The 27,034-nt window shown below is 39.6% G+C and overlaps 1 protein-coding gene across 6 annotated transcripts in view; it reads right to left on the bottom strand.

Moving 5' to 3' along the window:
• SEMA6A (semaphorin 6A) overlaps positions 1-27,034 on the bottom strand; it is a 227,075-nt gene that overhangs the window by 164,868 nt on the left and 35,173 nt on the right. Inside the window, exon 1 of one of the 6 annotated variants that reach the window (XM_056537397.1) lies at positions 17,606-17,861. The exons of the other annotated variants lie outside the window; for them this stretch is intronic. The gene's annotated coding sequence lies outside the window, so the exon portion shown is untranslated. Of the gene's footprint in view, positions 1-17,605; positions 17,862-27,034 lie in introns of those variants that run through there. 6 annotated transcript variants of the gene reach the window in all.

Genomic DNA, 27,034 nt, shown 5'->3' with positions numbered 1-27,034 from the left:
CTAGTGACGTTGCCTTGACGACGACACACAGGGACGTTGATGCGCAGTTACGTCTGCTGCGTACGGACGTCCCTGTGCGTCGTCGTCAAGGCAACGTCACTAGGCCGGAGCCGGCCTGGAGCGGAGTAGAGGGCCTCCCGGTGAAAATGGACAGCCCGGAAAAACTAACCCTCCCCACCGGACGGTCCCTGCAGCATAGGTGGCCCGGACCAGCTCACCCTTCCTTCCCCCCGAGTGGAGGTGAGTACAAAACTTAAAGGGGGGTCTGGATGATGATGAAGGCCGCAGTGGTCTTCAACCTGTGGACCTCCAGATGTTTCAAAACTACAACTCCCAGCATGCCCGGACAGCCGATGGCAACAATTTTGGCCGGACAGCCGATGGTAACAATTTCATGTTACCATATATACTCGAGTATAAGCCAAGTTTTTCAGCACGATTTTTTGCGCTGAAAATGCCTCCCTCGGCTGTCCAGGTATGCTGGGAGTTGTAGTTTTGAAACATCTGGAGGTCCGCAGGTTGAAGACCACTGAGAAGGGATTGACAGGCGGAGAGTTCACTCGAGTATAAGCCGAGGGGGGCGTTTTCAGCGCGAAAAATCGTGCTGATAAACTCGGCTTATACTCTAGTATATAAGGTAACATGAAATTGTGAATAATAAAATCAATATATTTGTATACAACCTTATAATCTCTGGATTCCTCCTGGAATGGTTCTGTTACCCAGTTTCCTAAAGTTAATTTTCAATCAAGCAACATTCTGAAACCATTCCAGTATGAAATCATATCCAAGGATCACAAATGGTAAGTTCTATATGCTGAGCGCAGACAGGAGCTGAGCAGAAGGGCTATGTAAATCTTCAACTTTACCTCCATTGTTCTGTCACCAAAGGTCACTATCTTCCTTCTTTCAAATTTCTATGTATCTACTATGTGACATTATGCAAGTCTCCTATGAAAATGGCTCATTAATTGAATCAGCGATATCAAGCTCCGCAAACTGAATTATTTCCATAGCAACAATGGATGGCTGGCTGAGAAGCTTGTGTCTGTTTCACTGTAATTGTTACAAGTAAAAACAAAAAGGTTCCTTCTGGGATCAAAAAAATAACATACCTTTGATATAAAGTGTTGATTAACCACAACACTATGGCCATGCTTTACGCTTAACTCTATAACCAGTTTCATGCAAGTGTATATTAGGCACATCGCTTTGCCCATATCATGATAGCAAATCTTGGAAATAACACCATTGGGATCTAGGATGCTGTCACTTCATGTCATTAGGCCTCTGGCCAGTTTAGGACACGTGACTGTAATAGGGGAAGAGAACTTGGCCTATGTTATGCTCATGTGGCACTGGACCTGAAACCGAGTAAGTGCCTTTTTACATGGGGTGATCCTCATTGACCAAATAGGCTGATAGTTGCCCTGTGTAAATAGGACCATCGATTTGCCAATAAACAAGCAAATTCTATACACATGGAGGACTGGTTTTAGCGCCTTCCCTTACATTGCATAGAACCCAAATGAATGGACACCTGATCCACACAGTGCCTGGAAACCAGTATATTCAACCTCTTCAGTGCTACCATGCCAAGCAACAACAGCAAATGTTATCAAGCGAAAAGAGTATAGCGGAGCACTCACCAGGTCAGTAAAAGGCTTCTTTATTGATCATATCGACCAGTCGGGATATATGCAGGGGAGGATGGAAAAGATGCCGGGGTACACAAGATGGCGACGGACCGTTACAATGGTCCGTCGCCGTCTTGTGTACCTCCGCATCTTTTACATCCTTCTCTGCATGTATCCTGACTGGTCGATATGATCAATAAAGAAGCCTTTTACTGACCTGGTGAGTGCTCCGCTATCCTCTTTTCGCTTGAAAACAAGCAAATTCTGTTTTGCCACCCCATTGTGGGTTTTGACAGGTATTAAAATTGTTGTTTGTTGGCCAGGTGGGTATCAACAGAAATACTAAGGACAGATCAAAGGATTGTATCAATTGGGGTCTATGTGTTTGGTCTCTAACTTATCAGGAGAGCGAGCAGAGAGAAGTGGACTTCTGCATGCTTCTCTCCCCTCTCTGTGTCTATGAGAACTAGATGGACCCCATAGACTTACATTATGAGTCTGTCCAGGTCACGTGACACAGACAGAAGAAAACACGCATACCTAACCGATCAAAACGCTTAAAATGTCTCTACAACACTATCCAAACTTTTTTTGACAGTACACATTTAAGCTGATGTGTAGAGTAGAGCTTTGTTCTAAACAAACATTATAGGGAAATAATATGAATTTTATTGTAGATTTATATTAATTTATCATAGATTTATTTCCCAGGTGTCAAGATCTGCAAGATACCCCATGGTTAATATTAAACGTGCATAGTAATTAGCGGGAAATTATATTCTGAAGTATTATTTACCGAGAGAGTAGTGGATGCATGGAATAGCCTTCCTGCAGAAGTGCTCGCTGCAAATACAGTGAAGGAGTTTAAACATGCATGGGATAAGCATAAGGCTATCCTTCATATAAGATAGGGCCAGGGACTATTCATAGTATTTAGGATATTGAGAAGATTAGATGGGCCAAATGGTTTTTATCTGCCGACACATTCTATGCTTCTATATTGGATTTTATAGGATTCTACTTCTAAAAAACTGCATGAAAGAACTACATCAAAACACATGTAAAACAACCTTCATCCTGGAAACACACATGGGGGGGAGATTTATCAAAACCTGTCCAGAGGAAAACTTGCCCAGTTGCCCATAGCAACCAATCAGATCACTTCTTTCATTTTGCAGAGGCCTTGTTAAAAATGAAAGAAGCGAGCTGATTGGTTGCTATGGGCAACTGGGCAACTTTTCCTCTGGACAGGTTTTGATAAATCTCCCCCATGGAGTTTTTCATGCAGTCTAAGGTACAGTTTTCGAGACATAAGTCGATCCAGCAGGAAGAAGAAGTATATTATCCATTCCTGCCGATGTAATTCCTGGCTTTGGCTAAAAAAAAATGCATCAAAAGCTCTAGAAAATTGCACATAAACTGTTTAATGTGATTCTGTATCAAGTAAAGTACAACATATCAATACACCAAGATCCAATAAATAGCAGTTTATGTTTCAATCTACCTGGCTGTGCTTCACTGCAGAAGACCTGAAAGCCTGGAGGTGCCACCAAATCCGGGGCTGTGTGTAGCAATGATACTCTCTACAGCACTAACCCCACAGAACAGCTCCCATGAATCATCACTAATCCTTTTTCATAAAAAAAGATTTGATATGCCTAATCCAGCAAATGCAGGTAGACCGCATGGATGGAGTCATAGAAGCTGAGGAATCGGGTTTGTAAAATAAATAAACAAATACACATACACATCATTCAGCAAAAGCTGGAACAATCCTTTCAGTAAAACCTGTCCCACAGACTCTTCACAACTCTACATCCTGTTTATAAGGAAACACAAAGAACATCAATCTTTAGAAGAACTGAGGAAGCTGCCGGCTTTCAAAATATATATCATACCAAGCCCAGGGCTATGCTAAAAACTTTGTTTTAGGTGACAGTGGAAAAAGTGAGAATTTATTACTGGAAACCATTCATATGGACTCGCCCTTTGGCAAAATAGAGGCAGATGTGTGAGAGGAACCAATGCTTAGCATTTCAATTGAAAAGAATACAATGAAAACAATGCTTTATGTCTCAATGTCACCACTCTTTCCTCCATTGAAATGAATATTTCCATGGTCCACACATTTTTTAGAATAATCTATGATACAATAATTGTTCCTTTCTGTGCACTGTCCGGTTGGCAAAGCAGCACAGGAAGTGTATGCAGGGAAGGGGTGGGGGGGTATTTATCATTCACTGCACCAGAGAAGCAAAATTGCAAAATTTTTGCACAATTTTCATTTATTTTTTTGCAAAGTGGTAGTTTCGCAACTTTTTTCTACAAAGAAGGAGATTGTGCATAAAAAAGGTGCAATTTTGCCACCGTGCTGGTACAGTGAATGTCATCTTCAGACATTATTTATAGATATCCAAGGAAAGCAGCACACCATATACCACAAGTTGTGATGAACTCGGAATGCACACTACATCAGGGTCCCGATCCCAAATCCTCCACAATGCAGAAAACGAATAGGCAGTAACACTCCCATTAGTGAAAAAAATGTCTTTTATTCACACAAATGTGCAAGGCAAAATTTCAGCTGGCTCCCACAGCCATTTTCAAGCCTTGTCTATTCATTTTCAGACATTATATATGTTAGTTTTAGTATCCTATGTCATCAAGCGTGGAGCTGTGGAGACAACACCACCGTGAAAAAATTAAAGGACTACACAACTTCCCATCAAGTGTAATTCAAGCAAAAAGACGCTGAAGCCAGTACATTTGGTGATAACATTATATTAGAAGGATAAATATCTTTGAGTAATAGATTTATTTAAATACAATTTTCTGATACTGGAAAATTGATATAAGCTACAAATGTCGGCAATGGATTACACAAGAGATTTAAGCCGTACATTGTCAAAGCCCTATTCAGGTCCATGGAGCTGCGGCTATTGCTTAAAAATGGAAGCCAATATAGATTAAAGGGGTATTCCAGGCAAAAACTTTTTATATATATCAACTGGCTCCGGAAAGTTAAACAGATTTGTAAATTACTTCTATTAAAAAATCTTAATCCTTCCAATAGTTATTAGCTTCTGAAGTTTTCTGTCTAACTGCTCAATGATGATGTCACGTCCCGGGAGCTGTGCATGATGGGAGAATATCCCTTGCATGATGGGAGAATATCCCCATAGGAGCTGGACAGCTCCCGGGACGTGAGTCATCAGAAAGCAGTTAGACAGAAAACAGCAACTCAACTTCAGAAGCTGATAACTATTGGAAGGATTAAGATTCTTTAACAGAAGTAATTTACAAATCTGTTTAACTTTCCAGAGCCAGTTGATATATAAAAAAAAGTTTTAGCCTGGAATACCCCTTTAAGATAACTTTATGTTCCCTTACACAACACTATACCTGGTCTAGGTATTCTTCTCTTTGCTATTATATGATTCTCTCATTGTCCAAACTTGTTTATTGAATGTTGAACTTTTCTTACTTTTCTTCCATCTCATTTGCCCCTTGATCTGCACTGAATCTCACTTTATTACTATAATTTTATTGTCCCCAGGTTCTTCCCTTTTATTTATTTTCTAAAACCTTCGCTTTATCATTATCATGGCGAAGCTTCCACAGGTCGTCCTCTACAATATCTAGCAATATGTAATTTATCTGTACCAGCAGACATTTAAACACTGCTTCATTGCAAAGGAAATGAGGAACCAGAATGCCATGCTTGATAGACTTATTTAATAATAGTGTGCTTGCCTCCCACACTGTATGAACCCTATGTGTAATTACAGGTCTGTGCACATCATGGTTTCTAATGAAGCCCATGCTGTGTCAGGGAAGTCAGCACACCACTGCAATAAGGTCTACATAGCCATTTTCCCCTGATTAGTTTCCTGTAGCGTATGCTATGGCATTCATTTAGATACTTGGATCATACACGTAACAGCACATTTTATTCTTCTAATGCATTGATAAGTCGAAAAACAGTAGGAGGTCTTCTAGAGCATATCTGCCATATTACCCAAGCATTTCATTGCTTAGTATCAAATATCTGCCACATGAGGGTATACACGGCTAATCACTGCTATTGACACAATGTTTAATGACTGTTTGGATATCACAGGTAAATTAAAATTCTCCCTAAAGCTATTGTGCAATTTCTGGATTTCGCTTGATTCCCAAGTTTATGGCCACAGATGGTACCTAATCCTGACCATGTACATCTCATTTTTATGCCTTTAACACCTATATTTGTTATAAAATACCTCTTTTTATTTGCTCACAGTGTTAGAAATCCTCTCAGGGGAAGGGGGCGTGTCCCTCCTTCTGGTGGATGGAGGTGATTGGTGTGTCTGCTCATGCAGCCTTGTCCATGAATCAAGGACAAGCCTGATGCTGCTACAGGACTGATTAGTGTCCCAGTATGTATGGGGACCCCTAGTGGTGTGATTTTTGGGACCGTTTATTAAATCTAACAAATACTTTAAAAAACCATATTACAAAAGGTCTAACATTTTTATCAGTAAAAACATATCAAAAGTTTTTGTACCAAGCAGTGCCCATTTAAACTTACATTAGGCACAAAAATCCAGTGTCTGCTCATGCAGCCTTGTCCATGAATCAAGGACAAGCCTGATGCTGCTACAGGACTGATTAGTGTCCCAGTATGTATGGGGACCCCTAGTGGTGTGATTTTTGGGACCGTTTATTAAATCTAACAAATACTTTAAAAAACCATATTACAAAAGGTCTAACATTTTTATCAGTAAAAACATATCAAAAGTTTTTGTACCAAGCAGTGCCCATTTAAACTTACATTAGGCACAAAAATCCAGTGTCTGCTCATGCAGCCTTGTCCATGAATCAAGGACAAGCCTGATGCTGCTACAGGACTGATTAGTGTCCCAGTATGTATGGGGACCCCTAGTGGTGTGATTTTTGGGACCGTTTTTTAAATCTAACAAATACTTTAAAAAACCATATTACAAAAGGTCTAACATTTTTATCAGTAAAAACATATCAAAAGTTTTTGTACCAAGCAGTGCCCATTTAAACTTACATTAGGCACAAAAATCCAGTTACATAAGCATAGCTTCAGTTACAGAATCCCACTGAATATCATATGGACAACTAACCTTTACAGGTACCCAAAACATTACCTGACTTGTAGAATCCAGTAGAGGCAAGGCTAGGTTTAAATCACATTTTTTTCATCCTTTGTTATTTAAATTATTTTACAGAAAGATCAACTGTCAGTTTTTAATCTGTTGTATCACTTTGCATCAGCTTGAATTCCTTTTAAAACGGATACTTTTTTCTATTTTTTTCTTTTTTTCCTTTTTTAAAGATGTAAAGTAATTTTCAAGTTTTATTAAGTAATAACGGATGCCAAATAGGATGATGGATTAGGGTTCCTATTGCATTGTATGAAGAACTGATCCACCAGGTTTCTGTTTTCTGACAGGATGAAAAAAATAAAAAAAATAAAATAAAAAACACACACACACAGGCCCTCATTTACTATTGTAAACCCGACATGTTTTGTTGGGTTGTGCGCCACATTCTGGCGCATTGCGCCAGATTTTGCGCCAGAATTGAAAAAAACAGACTCTCGCTCCATTTTGCTAAGAAAACCCGAAAAGGGGGCGTGGCCGCTGGGAAAATGGCGTGTTCCCGACATTTTCACAAAAAACCAACATATTTACTGAGGTTTCCACATAAATGAGGTGTATTTGAGCTGAGGAAAACCCGACAGATCAGAGGATGTGTAAAAAAAGCAAAGTGTAGGGAAATTGTAGGGAAACCTTAGTAAATACCATGGAAAAAAAATGTTGTAGGGAATTAAAACCCTACACTTTACCCTACAAGAACCCTAAAAGAAACCTACACTCCACTCTTAGTAAATCAGGGCCACAGTCTCCATTTGGCTAGAAATAGGGATAATGGTAGAAACTTGGCAAATGGACACAGACACTTTTAACCATGGTGAACCTCTTTATAGCCAAATGGATCAGTCGTGAAAAGAAACCAAAAGCAAGTGGATGTTTCTGTAAGATAACCAAACATGATGTGAATAGGCTCTAAGGCTATGTTCACATCTGCATTGAAGGCTCTGTGTTTTTTTTTTTTTTTTCTCTCATTGGAGCAGAAGAATATAAAAAAATGGTAGTGGTAGAACCCTTCACGATGGACACCAACAGAGCCCAATAGATTCTGTTATTTACTGAACTTTATCAGACCGAAAAATACTGCTTGCTTTATATTTTGTCCAGTATTTTAAACAGAATCTGTGACAGAGGCCACCAATAGAGAACAACATTAGTCAGTGTAAAGTGTAACAGAATAGAGACAGCATAAGTTATTGAAGGAAATTGTTTATGAAACCCTTTTCAAAGTGGGGGGAAAAAAACACAAAAAGACGCAAATGTCAATAGACCCAATGAACAAAAGAGAGCGACTTCCTGACTAGCAGAGGCGTTTCTGGGTCCTTACAAAACATTCTATCAATCAAGGTGATTATTGTCTAAACATTGGCATAAATAAAGGAGTGCCAGCCTAGACGTTTTCACTGCTTTGATTCTCATTTTCATGTATCCAGTCAAACCAGTTAATTCTAATTAGGCCTAATTATTAGTCTCCTGACAGCTGCTTCCAACAATAGCACACCTGTTGTTATCGGGAATAGGAATGAAATAACAAATCTTGGTATAACAATGTCTTATATCATGTCCCACTGGATTTACATGAGGCATACACTACATTCTCGTTTGTACATTTGTACATTTGTGTTTTTTTGTTTTTTTTTATGCTGTAGGGGGAAAGCATCTGTGAATGCATTATGGAGGCCATTTATCACAGTAGTGCCACGCGATGAAGCAGAAAATGTCTGCATTTTCTGTCGCCATGTCTGAATCGAGACATTATGCTTGGACAATGTGCCAAGTGGTACATTTGATATAAGAGAATTAATGTATTCCATTAGTTGGAAAATTTACAGGGCACAAGGTCATTTGTTATTGTGGCATTAAAGGGGTACTCCGCTGCTCAGAGTTTGAAACAAACTGTTCCGAATGCTGGAGACGGTGCCAGGAGTAAGTGATGTAATAGCCGGGCCCCTTAATACGTCACGTCCCGCCCCCTCAATGCAAGTCTATGGGAGGGGGTGTGACAGCCGTCACGCCCCCTCCCATAGACTTGCATTGAGGGGGCGGGATGTGATATCAGAGGGGGTGGAGCTATGACATCACAAGCTCCCGCCTCCAGCATTCGGAACAGTTTGTTCCAAATGCTGAGCAACGAAGTACCCCTTTAACCTGACTGCAATGAATCCCCATTGTTGGGTAGTAAAGCAGTGAATGACCACCGGATAACTGACAAAATCTAATCAGGTCTGTTTGACCCCGGCCTAAGCATAAAGATGTCAAACCAACCGCTAACCGACTGTGTACAATACATTCTAGTGTTCCTATCATATAGCCATGCATATTTACCTGAACCTACAGTACTATGAAAAGGAACTGCATGCACATTTTTCTAGTATGTCTAGCATAAGTATATAAGTTTTTTTTTTTTTTTTTGCTAACTAGGCATGTTTTACCTTTCAAAATTTCTTGTTTAGTTAGATTGTGACATACATTATTATTTAGGTATTTAGTTATGTGCTGTCACCATATTTTGCCATATGGTACAGAGCTGGTCGGCACTCCCATTGGTCCCTACCATTATTAGTGCCCATTATCGAAATTCCAGATTAACCTATCGGTATGCTTTTTGAGTGTGGGCGGAAACTGGTGAACCTGGAGGAAACAAACCCAAACCAGAAAAGAACATGTAAATTCCATGCAGGGGTTGACTTAGGTGATATTCAACCCCTAGACTCCAGTCCTGCAAGGCAATAGTTCTATTTATTATGCTGCTCATCTCGAGAAACATGGGGTTTAAGGGGTATTCTGGTTTCTTTAAAATAAATAAATACATAAATCAATGTTCTACTTGCTAGGGCCAAATAATAAATTACACTGTTCTTACCTCCCCTGCTACAGGGCTGGGTTTCTATTCCACCTTAACCCCTCTGTTTACTTCCCCTAATAATATGTTCCCGATGTTCTGAACAGACTGCAACCTTGGTAATTGGGTGCAGTGTATTTAGAACATTATCAGGAAAGCTCCTTTTTTAAACAAATTAGGAATACTTCTTTAAGAATTCCAAAAAGGCTCTCTGATCTTCTCTTATGACTCTGCCTAGGTGACGGCCCCTGTAATGTAAGCCATAAAAGAAACTTTCTCTTTTTAAAAAACAACAAAAGATGATAACTCTTGTATTATACATGGAAATAGGCTTTAAATAACTGGGATGCACAAACGTTACTGATAATGTGAACAAATGAAAAGCTAACAAAACCACGATGGGATATTTCCCCTTCAAGTGAGACTCTTCTATGTAACTACCAGGATATGCAAACTCAACTTTTACAAGTGCTTTCATGTCCCAGACTGATGCCAATAACAATCCAATCCACAGACAACAAAGTGGATGATTAAGGGGAAAAATCACCGGCTAAAAATAAAGGAGACTTAATTGTCTCTGAGAAAGCCTAGCATTTACTGTGAACTTCAGTATTTGTCTGTACGTACAATGGTATGGCTCATGTCATCCAAAATTTAGCTGCTTTTATTCTCGCACCCATGTAACGTCATCGTCTATTAAAGTAAATTATCAGGAAGCAGCAGCTTGTGCATCATGATGCATTAAATTGCTTAAAAATACTTTGACATAATGTATAATAATATATGTGACTTACTAATAATTGTACTAATCATTGTACAGTATGTATAATTACTACACCTTACACTGGTCAAAAAGATTTCAAAAACTGATCACCACTTACAATGTTATGTAGAAAGTCTATGGTGTTGGGTTAGTCCTTTAAAGTAGTACTCCGCCCCTAGATATTTTATCCCCTATCCAAAGGGGATTGTGGGGGTCCCACCGCTGGGGACCACCATGGCACCCCAGACATCCGAGGCACGGAGCAAACTTGGCTCCGTGCCGGATGACTGGCGTAATGCGGTAGACATCATGGCATGACATTGTGACATCATGGCAATGCCCCCTTATGGCCGTCACACCCCCTCCCATAGACTTACAATAAGGGGCTTGGCCGTGACATCATGAGCCTCCAGTGCTGCACCCGATGCTCTAAAGAAATGCCTGGTGCAGCAGGGAGATTGCGGAGGTCCCCAGCGGTGGTACCCCTGCAATCAGACATCTTATTCCCTATCCATTGAATAAGGGATATGATGTCTAGGGGCGGAGTACCCCTTTAAGTACTTTATTGCATGTACAGATTACAACATTTCAGCCATTTGCAAGCATTGCAGTAATTTATAGTCAAATAGGACGCTTTGAGGCTGAAATGTTAGTAAAGTCAAGCACAGGCCCCTAAGGTAAACGAGTGGAGAATTCAGAGACTTATATATTTTCATTTTTGGGGGAACAGTTGACGGAACTATGAAACTCAATGCTACGGTTTCATAACTAACTATATAATCTCTCCAAACTGTTTACTGGCAGCGAACAATTGGTAAATAATACACAGTCGAAGCAGTGATTTACTATATCAGACTTCTTAGGAAAATGACTATACTGAGGTTTTAACAGGATATATAGAAGTTCAGGGAAATCTTGTCTCCTGTGTTCCCAGCAAACTTCATAAACAGAAAACAGATCAGCAGACGGTCATTTTGTTTGGAATTAGCAGTGCATTGGGTAAAGGGGTGACTCCTTGGGACAAGCAAATCACAGCTGTGTTTTCCTACATACACAACTATTTTAGTAAAATAATAGAAGAAGAGGAAGAGATTTTTTCCATGTATAATATGTTTATAAAGATCCCATTGGAAAATCATTAGCACTCAGGATATCCCCAAGACACTTAAGATAAACACTGCAGAGGCCGTCAAACTGTTCACATGACCTGAATAAAGTAGTATGCAAAAAGCAGAAATATTAAACCCATAAATTACATTAATACCCCTACAAAGTTAGAAAATTATATATATAAAAAAAAATACTAATTATGCGCTAAAATCACTTTACCAAGACCAAAAAAAAAAAAAAAAACCATAAAGGAATACTGAAGCCCAATACATTGCTAGTTCAAGCGACTTCTAAAACACTAAATCAAGACTTCATCTGATGCATTAGACATTCCGCACAGTGATGGGTGTGTGCTGTATTTGCTCTTCCTTGGGTAATAGGTCCAATGAAAAACACTCATTCGTTTTATAAAGGTTAAAAAAAACAAAGCGAAAGAAACTTTGATGGTTGCACATTTTCCGGTGTAATAAGGGATGTGCGGATAATGAATGATGGAAATAAAGGTAAGCACAAAGCTTCAGTGATGATTCGTGTGGTCTTACTTACATGATATTTGAGCTCTGTAATAGGAACACTAGAGTTGAGCGAACTAACAGTAAACTGACTGGTAGCGAACCTCGTGGTCTGCTTAAATTAGTTCAGCTTTCCAAGGGCTCCAATTGCCTGGAAATTGTCTTAGGTCCTCTAGGATTGTAGCCACCTTTTCCAGGCAACTGGAGCCCTTGGAAAGCTGAACTAACTTATGTAGACTAAAGTAATCAAGAGCCGAGCTGCGAGGTTCCCTACGAGCCAATTTACTGTAAGTTCGCTCAACTCTAAGGAACACCCTAAGAGAGTCCCAAAACCCAGCACAGTAATGGTTCCCTCAATGTTTGAAATGCCCCTCAGAAAATCCTCTGGTAGTCCCCACTGGCCTATGTGGTCCATGTGGGCAATCCTCTTTTAAAGCGGTCAGCAGTATGGGTGGACCTACTGGATGATGTAAAGGTGCTTCAACTAAGTAAAGAGTCTGAATACTTATGTCAGTGCCATATTTTACTATTCAGTAAAATAGACTAAGGGGGAGATGTATCAAAACTTGTGTAGAGGAAGAGTACTGCAGTTGCCCATAGCAACCAGACAGACAAGCCATTGGTAGTGGGTCCTCATAATCATTTAGGGTCTATTCCCACGTACAGTATCCTGCGCAGATTTGATGCACAGGATTTGTAACTGCCGATTAGAAGCTGTGCATTTAGTTTACACTGAAATCTGCAGCAGAAAATCCTGTGCATAAAATCTGCGCAGGATACTGTACGTGTGAACACACCCTTATACTGGAAGGATCCAAGGTTGTACATTGTCCTATTGTCAGTTGTTAAGTACTAGTTTTCTTCAATATTCAGTGAGGAATGATGTATAAATTATCATGATCTAGATATAGAGACACACTAGCAGCTACTATTATGGCTGAGGAAAAAGTCATCACTATATTTCCTTTTAAAACAAGATATCATTTATTGGAGACAATCAGACCAGAGATACATCCTAGATATTGTGAACAGTCCAAGTTCCTTCCATGTATGCCCTTAAGTCACCAGCCATCATCCAAGGTCAGCAGTGCTATGTGGAGAACTGGATTGACACTTAAAAGTAAAGCCCTGGAAATTAGCTTAATGAAAGGGAACACTGGGTCTCCTCTTGCTTTATGCCGGGTATTCTCAAATAACCACTCAGCTAATGAGTGCAGACAGCGGCATGACAGCGCCCGTCTTCCTGCACCTTCCTAGTGCGAGAGACACAGCTTACAACACTATATAGTCAGAGATATTTCTGCACAAGTAAATGTACCAAAAAATGAAGCAGATTTACTAATGTAATTACCTAAAAAGGTTCAGCAGTCTGTACACTATTCCCCATCATGCAAGCTCCTTGTTGGGGGGATTACATTGCCTCGTAAATTGCTCAGTTGTACGAGAAGATGATCCTAGATTCTATGCATTTTTTTTAATATGGCTTTCTATTTTTTTTTCACTGTAGATTAGTGGTCTCCAAATGGTGCAGAAACTACAACTCTCAGCATGCCTCTTCAACTACCCTAAATACATGATATTTGGGTCATGAAATAGGAACACTTTAAAAAAAAGAGTCCTAAAACCCAGCACATTACTTGTCCCTGTGTATCACCAACTAGCCCACGTGGTACAGTAAAAGATATTACTATTCTATTATTGTAGATCAGTGGTCTCCAAACTGTGGCCAAATTACAGCTCTCAGCATGCCCAGGCATGTTGGGAGTTGTTGTTTTGCCACAGCTGGAGGGCCACTGTTTTTGAAGACCACTGATATAAATCATCAATACTTACAAAATACTGTAAATCTGAATGACTGTACAACAATGCTGTGTGAACAAACCCCGTAGAGGTGACACATACAGTGGCCACGGTTTCTATAAAGAATTGTAAACGTTATGTTGCCTCCATATTCCCCCATTAGCCATGATTCTGAAATGTATATATGTATGCTTCTGTATAACATCACAGCAGGCTATGGACGCCATATTGGAAAGCCATATGGTTGTCATATATGGGTTCCATACAGAAACCTATAAAGTATTTTTATTCCAATAATTTATGCTCCAGAGCTGTTGTTCCATGTGTCACATTGATCTATGTCTTACATGAATGGTTAAGGAACTATATAGTTAAAAGCAAGTTTCATCAGAAGAAAAACATGACTGTGTAGGTAGCACGAGATCAAAACAAAATAAACAGAAGCTAATGGCTCAGATGAATCCACGGCAGGTTGCACCTACATTGGTTCACTCAGGTCCCAGCTGGCAAGGCTCCTTTAAATAGACTGCACAACTCCCCTCATTAAAGTCAGCTGTATGGCTCGACGCCACCGGTTCTCAGACGACTTAATCACACATTGCCCTACTATAGCAAAATAACCCACTTTAAGTGTCACTTGGGAGCGGGTGTGTCAGCGAAGAGGCTTTTCTACTTGTTATCAGCATTTTATGGCATGATAAGCAATATATAAGACCCAATGAATGAATGACTATATGCACGTGTTTAGGTGAATTTTACACACTTGGAAAAACTATCAAATTTATTAAGTAAAAAAAATCCCTCCGCTGTGAGACCACCAACTTTGAAACATAGGGAAAATGTTTGTAGTAAATGCATGGAATAGTGTTCCTGCAGAAGTAATTGCTGCAAATACATTGAAGGAGTTTAAAGGGGTATTCAGACAGAAAACCTCTTCTCCCCTATCCAAAGGATAGCGAATAAGATGTCTGATCGCTGGCGACTTCAACGATCTCCGCAGCAGCGGCATCCGGAACACGGAAGCTTGGAGCTTCAGTTATTAGGGACGTCACACCATGCTCCCTCCATTCATGTCTATGGGAGGGGGCATGACAACTAGTATGTAGCCATCACACCTCCTTCCATAGACATGAATTGAGTGGGCGTGGCGGTTGCAGTCACTCATCTGGCACGGAGCGGAGGGCAGGCCAGATGAGCCAAATGATTCTTATCTGCTGACATATTCTGTTTCTGAGAATAACACATATGTAATAGCAACATCTACATACAACCATATTTTTATAGTGAATCTGCCACATTGAAAATGCAGTCTTCATGTTATAGAGCAGGGGGAGCTGAGTAGATTGATATATAGGTTTTATAGGAAACATTTCAGGAGAACTTGTCATTTCTTCACATAAATTTCTACTTATTCTGGGCTAATGAGTCATGTAGGCGGTCCTACTAAGTAATTAAATGGGGAGATTCATCAATATTTGTGCAGAGGAAAATGTGACCAGTTGCCCATAGCAACCAATCAGATTGCTTCTTTCATTTTTGAAAAAGTCTCTGAAAAATGAATGAAGCAAACTGAGTGGCTGTTACGGGCAGCTGGTCAACTTTCCTCAGCGCAGGTCTTGATGAGTCTCCCCAGGTTTGTATAAGGTTGCATATCGGGAAAGCTGCCAATCACTGAGTAGGACTGCCCACATGACTACTTAGCCCAGAATGAGCAGACAATTACCTTTTAAAGAAGATGTCCAGCAAAAAAAAAAAAAAAAATGATAAACATTTTTCCACTGGACATCTTTAATAAATAAACAAACATTTTGTGTGATCTAATTGTGTAATGTAATATTTATTAATAAGGAAGCCATTTAAATACTGAATTTTGGAATACCATCTTTTTGGATTATGGGTTCCCTTGGTATTGCTGCTGTGATTACAAGATCAGCCATTATCTACTCTGGTGCAGAAAAAATAAAGCAATACGTCCATTGTATCCGGTGGATACCCCGTGGTGGTCCACAGCTGACAGCAGATCTGGGTGCGGCTCTTGGACTCAAATAACAGAGCAGGATTTGCAGCGAGGGACCTGTGCACCTCTATTATTAGCTCAACCTGCCTTAGTAGGGCGTATATCAATGGGTTGTCTGCTTTTATGAGAGCATCGCTTCTCCAGTCCACTGACACAAATGTGTTTGACAGCGTATAGTTTTATATATAGAAGCAAAGCTCCATTTGTGTTAGAAGCAGTCTGTTTTTGCAGGTGTCTCTGGCCCCAGTTAAGCTTGAATTATCCAAACAGACAAGTCCACACTGGGAGCCGAGCTGCTGTGGTTACACTATCTTCTATCTGGACAAAAGACATGTGAATATAAGTAGCCATATGCTGACAGGTGTTTATATAGTGAAAGTTAGATCCAAGCTGATGGCTTTTATTACATCCGAGGCTTCATATATTACGGGTTAGAAAGCACAGTAATGAGTCAATCTCTGAGGCTTCCAGTACAATTAACTAGGGATTTTTGTTACAAACCACCAGTGTGACAGTCTAGGCGTTCTCATTTATAGAAGTATAAAAATTGCATCCAATTCCTTGGTGATAGGTTGTAAACTAGGTCACAATACAGAACGCCTTAAAATAACATCATTTACATTACTACCATAAGGCACATAACAAGCACAACATAATAGATAAAATGCGTAATAATATAAACAAAGGTAGAAAGCCAATTAGTTATTTTCACTAGCAAATGCCACTAATGTCAGATCAGCAGGGTTTTAACCACCATGATGATCACTAGAATAAAGTGACGGTTGTTTGACTACTGTGAGTCCTGGCAGCAGTACTAGCAAAGTGCCCTGCCTTGTCTTCTCTGTTGGCTGTGCTTTAGTTACCTGGAAAAACCACATGGCCGGGACAATAAACTCAATGGCTGATCTGCGGCCATCCAGAAAAAGGAAAGCAAAGCCAACACTTGAGGAAGCACCATGGTGCTTTCCCAGTGACCAGTGGGGGTTACAATGGTTGGTAGCTTTTTATAATGATAAAAATCACTTTCTTTAGTAAAATCATTTAGTTGAAGATATGGATAAATGACTTTGTATCCAAATGCAGTAAAAGAAAAAGAAGTCTGAACGGGAGTATCTAGTCTAAAATCACCATACATGTGATCACCAAGAGGGATATATATGTGGGGGGAGATTTATCAAAACTTGTCCAAAGGAAAAGTTGCCCATAGCAACCAATCAGCTCCCTTCTTTCATTTTTAACAAGATCTCTGCAAAATGAAAGAAGCAAGCTGACTGGTTGCTATGGGCAACTGGTCCTTTGTACAGGTTTAGATAATTCTCCCCCCATGGTGTTTTTTGAAAATTGCTCAAGTGCTTCTTTACCTTGTCGAACACTAAAAGGGTCTGTCCCATCAACAACATGCCCCCTATAAGAGGATAGGAGATAAGTGTATCATGCGGTATGGGGCTATACCTGCTGAGAAAAATGGTCACAAGTCTCCTGTCACAAAGAATTAGCAATAATACATGCACACTGATGCTCTATTCACGGTCTATGGACGTGCCAAAGATAGAGGAGTAGAGTGCTTGGCTTTTTCTGGCAGTCTCAGAGTGGTGAATTAAAAAACAAAATGTATCACCTGCAAAGAACATGCAACCAATAAACACCAATAATCTAAGGTGTGAACCCAGCTTAAATAGTCATAGTTAACTCAAGAAAAAATTATAGCCTTAAAAGTATATAGGATATGTTTTACAGAACGAGAGTAGGAAGGGATTGTCACCTGCAGATCTTGGCAATGTATTATGCAGGCTGATAGGAAGTGGAGATTAACATCATAATCATTACCAGAACCTGGAAGGAAGTGACTTTTTCTGACAATGAATTGAATCATTGGCATGAAACCTTAAATAAAGATAAGTTACTGCCTTCCTGTCATAATGGATTATGGTGGGAGTTTCACCACTTATCAGGAGCTCTTCAATCCAGAACTCTGCCAGCTGGAGGACTTCATAGTGGGTGGCAGAAGTCTACTTTGCCAGCTTTGTGAAACACTAGCTCCGCTCATTGGTGCCCTGCCAAACACATCTGATTAATAGCCAGTTTAACTGTCATTTACTGCTAGTCTTGTCACTTAATAGGAAGCTTTGAAGAGCGGACTTTAGAAGTAGATGAGACCTGAACTTGTATAATTCAAACCTTAAAGGGGTACTCCGCCCCTAGATATCTTATCCAAAGGATAGGGGATAAGATGTCTGATCACTGGGGACCCCTGCGATCATGGCTGCAGCACCCCATACATCTGTGCCGGATGACTGGCGCTGTGCGGCAGAGGCTCGTGACGTCATGGTCATGCCCCCCTCAATGCAAGTCTATGAGAGGGGGCGTGACGGACGTCATGCCCCCTCTCATAGACTTGCATTGAGGGGGGGCATGACCGTGAGGTCACGAGCCTCTGCCGCTGCACCCAACGCTCTAAACGAACATCGGGTGCCGCAGGGAGATCGTGGAGGTCCACAGCGGCAGGACCCCCTGTAACCTTTGGATAGGGGATAAGATGTCTAGGGGCGGAGTACCCCTTTAAGGGGTTCTTCATGAGTACAAGAAGTTCATACAGGATGTGTTCCAAAATTGAAATAAAGTTTTTTTTTATGCGGTCCCATAATGCCGGCCTCAGGGCTATGGTAACAAGTGCATGTTTACATTTAGCACATGCATGGACTACGTGTAGGAATACAGACCCTACCCTAGAAGCTTGTTAGTAGATAAAAAGGTGAGCCTCCACAAACTATTTTAACACATGAAATAGTTAAAAACAACATACAGCCACAGTTTGCTCAGCATGTATCACTTTCTGTAAGAACGGACAATGGAAAAAGTTTCAATATTACAAGGATTTCTTAGGAAAGGTCAAACACGCCATGGAGCAAGCTGGCAAAACCCCAGTTTTCAACTTCTCTGAAAAGCTCACACTGTTAGCGTTCCCTGTGGGTTCTATACTGTCAACAACAAGATGTTCTTAGTCAGCACTAAAATGCCGCCTGCCTAATACAAGAAACAAATGAATGCTTGGCCAGCTTTTTTTTTTTTTTTCAAGCAACATAGTGTGACAAAGCTGGTGTTCTTTTGTTCGAAGCAAAAAACTGTGTACTCTGGATTATAGTGACTGCAGAGCCTCATGGTGGAGCAAATATATACAAGAGAATAAGAAATGCAAATATTTAGCATTGATACCTCATTTACAAATCCTTAAATTATGTAACACCATTACATCACAGCAAAAAAAGAAAAAGTTCCTGTCACATGAGCAAATATACAAAGTAGGAATTAATTACTTGAGGATCTATATTATATATATATTGCAAAGAAAAGATTACATTTAGGATTAAAAGTAATCTCCACCCACAATACTTTGTAACTTTATCCTTAATTTACCTGTGTAGTGATTTTATATTAAAATTATAAGATTCATAAAAGTATAATGCTCATTTATCTACTGAACGTTACAACTCGTTCATAAGTGGCTGGATTGTAGGCAGTGTATCCCTACTGACCAGACACAGCTTAAAGCTTGATTGACATTGTAATAAATAGCAAAAGAGGGGGGGGAGCGGGGAAGCTTGATTGACATTGTAATAAATAGAAAGAGAGGGGGGAGGGGGGAATAGAGATGGCTAAATTCCCAGCTAGAGTGTACAGCAAGAACAGGAAGTCTATTACAGGATGAAAACTCCTTTAAGGTTTTAAACTATAATACTATTCGTGCAATGAACAAATTTGATTCTACATTTTCTTTATATAGATGATGGATTGCTGTAGACCCTAAGGTATGACACATCGGGAGGACAACATTAATTGCTTTTAAGGGAGATTACTTTAGTAATAATATACCCGGCTGAACACAGCATTTATATGGAATCTGACAGAAAACAAAAACCTGTGTGTAGATATTTTATTTTTTTTATATTGGAGACAAACAGAAGTACACTAAGGTCACAGGTTACACAGAGCCTTTATTTTCTAGTGTCCATAAGCTGTGCAGACGGTCAAGGCAGGTTCGAGTGAGGAACTATAATTTACAAAACATATCATTTAAATAAAAAGTGGATTCAAACCATGTTTTATGATGTACACACAAACCATGTTTTATAATGATGTAAGTGAAATTGTTGTGTATGCTCTTATGTGCTGTACTTTACATTGTAATTAAAATAGCAATAATTATAATAGCATAATAATATTAAGCTTTATATAAGTAAATACCATTCAGCCATAACACAAACTGCCTAATATTGAGTGGGTCCTATTCATGAAACCATTACAGGTCTGATGTATCTAAGGATGGGCTCTTCAAGACCTCAGATTGTGTTCCTTGGTTTCTGCCACCAACTAGGGGTGCATTTCATCTGCAACAATGTTTAGGTAGGTAGTACTTCTAAAATATCCAAATGAATGTCAAGAGTCTAGATTCTTTTTATCCAGAACACTCGCCAGAGCCTTACACAGCATTTGCTGCTTTACATTTGTTTGCCGTTGCTCCCCGTTATGAGAATGGCCGTTAAAAGTGTTTATCCAGGAAAAACTATTTTTTTATATAGCAACTGGCTCCAGAAAATTAAACAGATTTAACTTAAGAGCTGCTGAAGTTGAGTTGTTCTCTTCTGTCTAAGTGCTCTCTGATGACACGTGTCTCGGGAACTTTTCAGAGTAGAAAAACAAATCCCCAAAGCAAACCTCTTCTACTCTGTGCAATTCCTAAGACAAGCAGAGATGTCAGCAGAGAGCACTTTTGCCAGACAGAAAAGAACAACTCAACTTCAGCAGCTGATAATTATTGGAAGGATTAAGATTTTTTATAAACGTAATTTACAAATTATATATTTTATATATATATATATATATATATATATATATGTGTGTGTGTGTGTGTGTGTGTGTGTGTGTGTGTGTTTTTCCTGGAACACCCCTTTAAAGTCAGGAACAAATAAATAAAAAAAAGACTGACGGCCGTTCTCGACGGGGAGCATCAGCAGTGTGAAAGTAGCCTAAACAATGTATATGCCCCCCACTGACCAAATTATGTTAAAGAAATATATGATTCCTTAGACCAGGCCACCTTCTTTTTCTCAATAGTCCATTTCTGTGCACTGTGGGCACCTGCAGCTATGCAGCCACCATACATGAAAAGCTGAGACGCACTGTTTATACTTACATTACCTAATTCAGCAATCTCGTCTTTAGGATCAGACCAGATGGGCTAATCATTGTTATGCTCATGCATCAATAAGGCCATGACCTTGTCGTTGGTTCATTGATTGTCCCTCCCTGGACCACTTCTGGTTGACACTAACCACTGCATTTTAGGAAGCACACCAAAGACCTGCCATTTTAGAGATGCTCTGACCCAGCCATCTAGCAATCACTATTTGGCTCATGTCACCTGTGCTTAGATCTTAATGCTTGCCCTTTTTTACTCCTTCCACGACAACAACAGCAAGAACTTCCTAATTCATCCCAACCCTTTAAAGGGTACTCTACCTGCAGACATCTGATCCAATGGATAGGGGATAAGATGTTTGATCATGGGGGTCCCACTGCTGGGGACCCCCGTGATCACCCTGCTGCACCCAGCATTCGTTTAGAGCATCTGGTGCAGCGCCGGAGGCTCATGACCTCATGGCCACTCCCATAGACTTGCATTGAGGGGGCATGGCTGTGACGTCATGAGCGGGACAAGGCTGTGATGCCATGAGTGGGACGAGACTGTGACGTCACGAGTGACATTATAACACAATTAATACTATTTATTTTAGTTGTCAGTTGTTATATTGCTATGGCTAATCTGTGTATTAAAAAAAAAATCTTGATAAATCATTTTTAATACTTTTATATATTATATAGTATTCTGTTGTGTTTCCAGCGAGCAGCTCAGCAAGGACAGAGTTAAGAGCAAAGCAAGAATATCCTGAGCTATTTATAAGCAGCTAATTGCTTTGAAGTGAATATTGCCATCAGCTGTGACATGGGCCTCGGAGAGGTCAATAAATGCTGCTTCAACAATATGGCCGAGAAGCATTTTATGGCTACATCATAATATGTTATGGGGAATGCAGTGATTGCTTGATGGCTTTTTCTAGAGCCTAAATGTGAGGAGATGAATCTACAGTATTTATGTTGTGGAGCTGAATAGAATATTATTAGAACTAGTGAATGCCTAGAAGGTGGCACTGTCCGCAAACAACCAACACAGGTCTGGACTGTCAGCGGTGATTTGCTGACGTCTTGTTATTGTCTGATAGGATAATGCTGCCTATAGTTCCTACTGTAACTAAAGCGACTATAAAATAATAACCATAGAAACATAATACAGAGCAGAAGAGGAACCTAAACCTGCAACTCTATACTGTAAGCTTTTCTATGTTGTACTGTAGGTTGATGCTGATGCATGGTGTAGTCAGGACGGGCTACATATCTTGGGGATTGAGCTTGGACCTTGGTACAGACAAGTACAAATATGTTTTCAGGGATCTCAGAAGAGCTGAGATTTACTGGAAATGACCACATATGTTTAATGGACTAGAAGCGGAATGGAATGATTAAGAGTAAAGCAAGTCATACACATGACATACAGAAGGCATTCACCGCACATTAATAGATGTATTCTATTAGATGGATGGCCATATAATATTAATGCTATGATACTTGGGGATGGGGGTAATAACATTCACCACAGGCAATTCAATTGCATTGAGAGGGACTGGCAGCTATCCCATGAACTATATTATATCAGAGTCATCAATGCAAGTATATGGGGGGGGGGGGGGGGGGGGGCTACAATCTACATAACTACCAGGGTAGCAGCTGCTATGGGGCCCATTTTCACTTAGATATAAAGGGGGAGAGTCATCAAAACTTGTGCAGAGGAAAAGTTGACCAGTTGCCCATAGCCACCAATCAGATCGCTTCTTTCCTTTTTGAAAAGGCCTCTGAACAATGAAAGAAGCGATCTGATTGGTTGCCATGGGCAACCTGGTCGGCTTTTCTTCAGCACAATTGTTGATGAATCTCCCCAAAAATGTGAAAGCAGCCTATTAAAATTTTTATCAATTTGTAAAGGGGTACTCCGGCGCTTAGACATCTTATCCCCTATCCAAAGGATAGGGGATAAGATGCCTGATCGTGGGGGTCCTGCCGCTGGGGACCCCCGTGATCTTGCACACCGCACCCTGTTAAAATCAGTCCCCGGAGCGTATTCGCTCCGGGTCTGATTATTGTCGATCACGGGGCCGGAGCATTGTGACATCACGCTCCGCCCCCTCAATGCAAGACTATGGGAGGGGGCGGAGCCCCCTCCCATAGTCTTGCATTGAGGGGGCGGATTGTGACGCCACACGGGGGCAGAGCCGTGACATCACAATGCTCCGACCCCGTGATCGACAGTAATCAGACCCAGAGCGAACACGCTCTGGGGACGGATTTTAACGGGGTGCAAGATCACGGGGGTCCTCAGCATCGGGATCCCGTGATCAGGCATCTTATCCCCTATGCTTTGGATGGGGGATAAGATGTCTAAGCGTGGAGTACCCCTTTAAAGAGTAATTCCTAGGACATCATGTGGCAGCACTATTTGTTGTTATTTCTATGTGGTGAATACATAATGCGTGTGAATCCTGTCATTACTATGTGAATTATTTCTGAGACCCAACTTTCCAACTACTGTGACAGCATTATGTTCATTATCCATGTATTGTGTATTCAATTTGTTCTAAAGATGGTATAGTAAAATGGGGCCCAATCCCAAGCTTTGCTATGGGACCCAAGTGTTATTTGTTATGCCCCTGCTTACCATTCTGTTCTTGTGGTCCAGTGCTGGTTAAATAAGTCCCTTACAATTACAACAGAATACAAATATAATATTCATATCTAAAGTCAGTAATATAAGAATGTCTACATAAATCAGAAGCCCTAACTCCCAATTTTACAATATCAGAAGCTATTTACATATGATCTTAAAGGGGTATTCCAGGCAAAAACTTTTTTTTATATATATCAACTGGCTCCGGAAAGTTAAACAGATTTGTAAATTACTTCTATTAAAAAATCTTAATTCTTCCAATAGTTATTAGCTTCTGAAGTTGAGTTGCTGTTTTCTGTCTAACTGCTTTCTGATGACTCACGTCCCAGGAGCTGTGCAGTTCCTATGGGGATATTTTCCCATCATGCAAGGGATATTCTCCCATCATGCACAGCTCCCGGGACGTGACATTATCATTGAGCAGTGAGACAGAAAACTTCAGAAGCTAATAACTATTGGAAGGATTAAGATTTTTTAATAGAAGTAATTTACAAATCTGTTTAACTTTCCGGAGCCAGTTTATATATATAAAAAAAAGCCTTTAAACATTGTGTATCTGAGATTAGTTGATACTCTAATGTCATAAGAGTTTTATGGTATTGGACAACACTGTGAAATCATTGACCTTCAGGAACACTACACTGTTTTGCTTGACACCTACTAAGCACTTTGTTAACCATTTGATGTCTGGAATATGTCATTCCTAATGGGATATGTAGCAGTGAGAACAGCTAAATACCACAGAACAGGATGAATGGTTCACAAATTTGAGTGTAAATAGAAAGTTAAAAAAGGAAAAAAAGGAAACTCTTGGCAAGGAAAAACAATTTACCTTCTCTGAAACAACGTAATGTTATTGTGGCGTCTGAACGTCAATACTTCAATGGCAAAATAAATTAGCGCAGCATCCTGAACATTTTACTGCCATTGTTTTTCCTCATTCACTAATGTAGGGTAATTAAAATAAGAGGCCCCTCTTCACGAGAGCGGTCCTGCCACGCACATAGATTATTGGTACAGACCCGTCTACTACATCTTAGCTGAGCTTTAGATTCACTAAGAAAAGACATATTCATTAAGCTAATGTCAGGGATCCCATTCAATATAAAGGAAATTATAGCTAAATGTGTAATTTGTTAATAAAATTTGTCCGTCCATTCATCTATATTTACATGCACATTCCTTATGACATTTGGACCTCAAAGATCCACATTTAGTTTTGAGAAAAGGTTGGAAGCAACATTAAAAGGCGGTATTTACAGTCACGACAACGATCTGCTGGGACCATTGCTGATCTTGGTAAAGGAAGAACAAAAATCAATGGAGTATACTACGTAGGCAACACTCTCAATGGGTCTTCCAAACATTGCTGAGTTCTCAGTTTAGCAATGTCCAAAAGCCTTTAGATAATGAATGAAGTGCTGTCCGTTACATTCGGTGTGCTATATTTATTCTTGGGGCAATTTTGCCTCGTTCTCAGGATTGGTGAAGGGTACAGTAGTCGGACTCCAACTGCCAGCTTGTTATCCCTTATCAAGATTATAAGGGATACATTTTGGCAATAGGTATTCCCCTTTAAACTGAGATATATATTGAATTTAGATTTAACCCCTTAAGGACCAGGGGTTTTATCGTTTTTGCACTTTCATTTTTTCCTCCTTACCTTTAAAAAAGCATAACTCTTTCAATTTTGAACCTAAAAATCCATATGATGGCTTATTTTTTGTGCCACCAATTCTACTTTGTAATGACATCAGTTATTTTACCCAAAAATCTATGATGAAATGAAAAAAAAGAAATCATTGTGTGACAAAATTGAAGAAAAAACACAATTTTGTAACTTTTGGGGGCTTCCGTTTCTTCACAGTAAAATTTTTGGTAAAAATGACACCTTATCTTTATTCTGTATGTCCGTATGATTAAAATGATACCCAGCTCACATAGGTTTGATTTTGTATTACTTCTGGAAAAAATCATAATTACATGCAGGAAAATGTATATGTTTAAAATTGTTATCTTCTGACCCCTATAACTTTATTTTTACACGTACGGAGTGGTATGAGGGCTCATTTTTTGCACCGTGATCTGAAGTTTTTAGCGGTGCCCTTTTTGTATTGATCGGACTTTTTGATAGTTTTTTCTTTATTTTTTCAAGATATAAAAAGTGACCAAAAATACACTATTTTGGAATTTGGACTTTTTTTTACGTGTGCGTTATTGACCGTGCGGTTTAATTAACAATATATTTTTATAATTTGGATATTTCCACGTGGCGATACCACATGCTTATTTTTATTTACATTTAAATGGGAAAAGGTGGGTGATTCAAACTTTTATTAAGGGCGGAGTTAAATGATTATTAACTTTTTTTCCCATTTTTTTTGCAATGTTAAAGCCCTCATAGAGGGCTATAACACTGCACTAACTGATCTTTTACATTGATCAATGGTTTCTCATAGGAAACCATTGATCGATGATTCTGCCGCTTGACTGCTCATGCCTGGATCTCAGGCACTGAGCAGTCAAACGGCGATCGGACACCAGGAGGCAGGTAAGGGGACCCTCCCTGTGTTCTACAGCTGTTTGGGATGCCGCAATTTCACTGTGGCCCCGCGTTATAGAAAGGGAACGGACTCAGTGCATACAGGTATGCCCTTGGTCTTTAAGAGGTTAAAAAAATGTAAATATTAAATTGCAAACATAATTGAAACTTGGCATTAGTATTAGTATTAGTATTAGTATAAAATGCTATAGCTCAGGACTCCTGTGTTGAGCCAATGGGTTGCTAGCCACATGTGGCTCTTAAGCCACTGACATAGATAAAGATTTTACAATTCTGACCATACAATAATATTTGCAACAATGGAATTAATTATCTGAATAATTCTGTGTTGATATGCCATTACTGAAGAATTTTTTTTTAATAATAATCTTTTCACTACCATATATATATATATATATATATATATATATATATATATATATATAGATATATATATAATCTTACCACTACCAATCCTAATAACATTCATTTATAGACTGTGTGCTCAGAATATTAACCTTCTGCTGACACAAATTCTAAAAACATGTCTGATCAATTTCCCAACAGACTGACCAGATTTCCATTGGTATCAATTGGTTGTTTTGATGTCATTGTAGCAGATCATTTACAATGTAGTCTACAGTATATCACTTTGGCACATTTTACCGTGTATCTCAATTAAAATTAAATTCAAAAGTCAACAAACAATCATTGTGTTCATTGTACCGCCCTCCAATCCATCCCCAGCCATAATACAGTCTAAACACATTCAGGTCATAGTGTGAAATTTGTGTTGGTGACATCACTTTGACCTT

The sequence above is a fragment of the Hyla sarda genome, chromosome 1 (genome assembly GCF_029499605.1).
Source record: "Hyla sarda isolate aHylSar1 chromosome 1, aHylSar1.hap1, whole genome shotgun sequence".
Classification (NCBI taxonomy): domain Eukaryota; kingdom Metazoa; phylum Chordata; class Amphibia; order Anura; family Hylidae; genus Hyla; species Hyla sarda.
This window is presented reverse-complemented; position numbering and strand designations above follow the sequence as displayed.